General features: G+C 39.1%; 1 non-coding gene across 1 annotated transcript; it reads left to right on the top strand.

Moving 5' to 3' along the window:
- The first annotated feature begins 2,299 nt into the window (after window positions 1–2,299).
- Window positions 2,300–2,418, top strand: LOC145401551 (5S ribosomal RNA). The gene has a single exon (XR_013897639.1). It is a non-coding gene; the product is annotated as a 5S ribosomal RNA (ribosomal RNA).
- The last annotated feature ends 1,426 nt before the right edge of the window (window positions 2,419–3,844 follow it).

Raw genomic sequence — 3,844 nt, forward strand, 5'->3', positions numbered from 1 at the left:
GACTGGTGTATTGGTATTAGCGGGGGTATTTATGCTTGCTATCTCCGTGCCCTCTGTTCCTGCCTTTCCCATCGTCTCTCTCTCTCTCTCTCTCTCTCTCTCTCTCTCTCTCTCTCAACCCCTTCTTCCCTGTCACTCCAACTTCCTCTGTATATGACTGGTTGTGTCAAGCATAAGGGCACGTGTGTGGAACTTTCCATGCCTGTGGAAGGTTCCATCAGGTGTCATACTGTGCTGTGTGTGAAATTCCCCAGCTGCAGAATGTGCCGCGTTGTTACCTCTAGATCTCTTGCTTAGGCACGACTTTCTTCTAACGTTTATATTGCATATTAACAATATATACGTTACTAGTTATTATGTACCTGGTACTGTGTTATGATATTTAAGTGTCCTGACACATGTGCAATGGTACCGTCCCTTCCTATACCCCACACATTCACAACCAGATGTGTGCCTTCGTGCAACAGTGTATTGAATGAATTAGGATGTAAAGAACCGTACACCAAGAAGTTTGAAAATGGATTGGAGGGTCAATGTCTTGTGGGAGGTTTTGCATCACGTTTGTTAATGCATCTTGGGGTAGGCGACTGGGGAGTCCTCCCCCTCCTCTCTAAATATATCAAAACAAATGTTCGAATGTGGTACATTACGTAGTTTGTATCACACACCCCATGCAGTAAAATACAGTCAGAAGTCTGAATACAATATGTAGCTTTTAACATACCCCAAGACAGAAGAAAGTTCTACATGTGTAGTACAGAGGATCATAATAAAGTACTCCCCAGGTGTTTGAATAAAGATGGTGCATCATGGTGTCATAATCATTGACAATTTTCGTTAACGACTATATAATTATGTCGTCTTTGATATGTTTTGATTTTTACTTTAGCTCTCCTGATTTCTTAAACGCCTTTTTATTTGTTCATTTGTCGTAGTGGTCACTTCAAGGAAATAGTGGCAAAGGGAACTCGTTTCGATTGAAAATAACTGCAATTTCTCAGTTAATGAATGGAGGTAGGGTAGTGATTAAAAAAAAAGAAAAAACAAAAAAAGAGGGGCCAGATAAAGATATTGCGTCGTGTTTGTTAACACACGTTGGGGTCGGGACATGTGGTAACATGTTTGAACATGTTTCGTCTTGTGACAGGTAGATGGTATACAAATCAAAAGACATGTGACTTTTTGTACCCCAGCTAGCTAGTTTGGGATGAGTCTGTCCCTGGCCTTGGGTGGCCTTGAGTGAATCCAGCCTGGCCCATTATACCCACGGGGAATCAGACGCATCAGTATTACCGGGACAAGGTCCATCCCCACAGCTGCTAGTGTGGAGGATAGTGAAGGAGGTTAACATGTCAAACACAGGACTCCGTGTTTGAAACCAGGTCACAGAAGCTGGTTACTCGTATAGTCACCACTACCGCCAGTGGAGTAGGGGGGACAACACTCACCTAGTCAAGTGAGAAAATTTTACACTATTACTGTTGGTGATGTTGATAAATACAGGTGCCAAGAAGTATTTTTTGTTCTCTTGTGTTTAATGTAATCCTTGAAGAAAGTAACACATGTGGCAGTATATCTACTGTATATTGTCCTTTAGTATTATTATGTGTACTAGTTTGGGTGATAGTTTGTAAAAATTATTTAAGGCATGAAATACTTCTCTTCATCCTCCCAAACAGTCTTTATAAAATATCCTTGGCTTCAGAAGTACCTGTATTGTCAAATACGAGAAAGTGTCTGTAAAAGCTGCCTGGAAAGTAAAGAAAAGCACATGTACCTGGCTTTCTGCCCTAGCTCTTATTTTTGTCCATTTATTCCCAGCTGGGGAGAAAAATATAAGATTCGCTAGGTTGTATGTTGCGGCTTCATGATGCTGACTACTTAACCCAATACGCAGATACATACATACATACATATATATATATATATATATATATATATATATATATATATATATATATATATATATATATATATATATATATATATATATATATATATATTTCATAGACACGGATTTGTAGTGTATATTTTTATAGTACTATGTTTGAATATTATTTTTTATTCTTAGAAAAATGTATAGACCAACAGCATGTTATGTTGATCTGTTGTCTTAATTCTTCAGCTTCGGGGGCGGGGGGAGCAAGAGACATTTGGCATACCCTTAGGTCTGTAAGACCCCACCCACCCACGATATTGGTATCAGTGTTTAGTTAGGGAAAGACTGACATACTGCAGTTTACTTAATCTAAATTTAGGGATCAAAGGAAAGCATCATTTATTGTTTGTATTAGTTATGGCCAACGGCCATGCCATGTTGAGTACACCGCTTCCCGTCCGATCAGTGAAGTTAAGCAACGTTGGGTTTGGTTAGTACTTGGATGGGTGACCGCCTGGGAACACCAGATGCTGTTGGCATCCCTACGTGTCAAGTGGGGTTGGTGGAGGATTAGTGCCCCTCCCTGTAAAACAATTAACTCTAAGCCCTTGACCACCCCGTTTGGGATACATGGCGTCTTGCGATGGATGGATGGTTAGTTTTGTAAATATTTATTTTACCGTTTTCCACAGGCAATTGACTATGCCTACTCAATCCCTAAAATACTGGAATGTTTTCGTTTTAAGATTGCAAATTAAAATTAATTCTATGGTATCTTGTAGACCATCAGCTGTAGAACATTGAAAATACTTTTATCCTACCAAATCTAATTTAAAAATCCTCGGTAATCCACATAAAACGGTAGTACATATCATCCATGTTTAACAATAGGTTAGAACCGTGTGCATTTACTTACGTTTACAATAAAGATTTACAAAAGTCATCTTAAAACATACAAACAGTAACACAAAGTAGAAAAAATGTATCATCATGAATATCAGAGATAAAATATTTAACTACAATTATTAGCTTAGGTAAAAAAAAAAATCCAACTTAATCTTCCATAGAAAAACCTTAAACGAAGACTTAAAGTTATTTAGACATAATACGTTGAACACAAACAGAATAACAGTCACAGGAAAAATAAAACACTAACAAATAATATGGCTTTCAACCAATGTCTTGTTATGGAAACCCATTTATACCTATCATAAACTAATACCATAGAAACTACCTTCCATCTCGTAAAGTTAAAACTACATTAATTAAGCACCTACCAGCACAGAGCACAATCTAAAACCTAGTTTTCAACATATGAAGTTAATACTACACTTTCCTGATTACCCTTCTACCATAGAACTTAGTCTAAAAAATACACCCCTCGATATGTACGTTAAATCTACACTAAACTGATTATCTGCAACAATAGAACTTTAATTTTTAAGAACTTCACTTATCTAATGAGCCCCCTACCGATCACAGAGTATTCCCATGTCAGGACTCTGTGAGTCCATAAACATATCAGGATCAGTCTTATAATATATTCTATGAGACATTAAGCCTTCTATGAGGCTTTCCATCACTGAGTCTAAACCATCCCCCAACCCCTGTGCACATTCGGCAACGTCATCTGATGAGCTAAGACTGTCCTCTGACCGGTGGGATACCATAGACACATTCCAAATCGTCTAATTCCCTTTGAGGCTCATCTGCTCCCACATGGCGATAGTCTTTGATTTGGAGGTGATCTGGGAACGCTCAGAGTGGAGAGGTTGGCATTTGGATGAGTGGTGGTGGTGATAGAGGTAATCTTCCTCATTCTGATCTGATTATGGTTGTAGTATCCGAGGGCTGCCTCCCAGGACCTTGATCAGGTGCTGCTGCTGCTGCTGTGGGCTTGGGGCAAGGTGGGAGAGATGGAGGTGGTGGGCTGGTACAGGGAACAGTGGTATTGGTGAAAATAGC

The sequence above is a fragment of the Coenobita brevimanus genome, chromosome 55, assembly GCF_032717465.1.
Source record: "Coenobita brevimanus isolate Jiangsu-jjx chromosome 55, ASM3271746v2, whole genome shotgun sequence".
Classification (NCBI taxonomy): domain Eukaryota; kingdom Metazoa; phylum Arthropoda; class Malacostraca; order Decapoda; family Coenobitidae; genus Coenobita; species Coenobita brevimanus.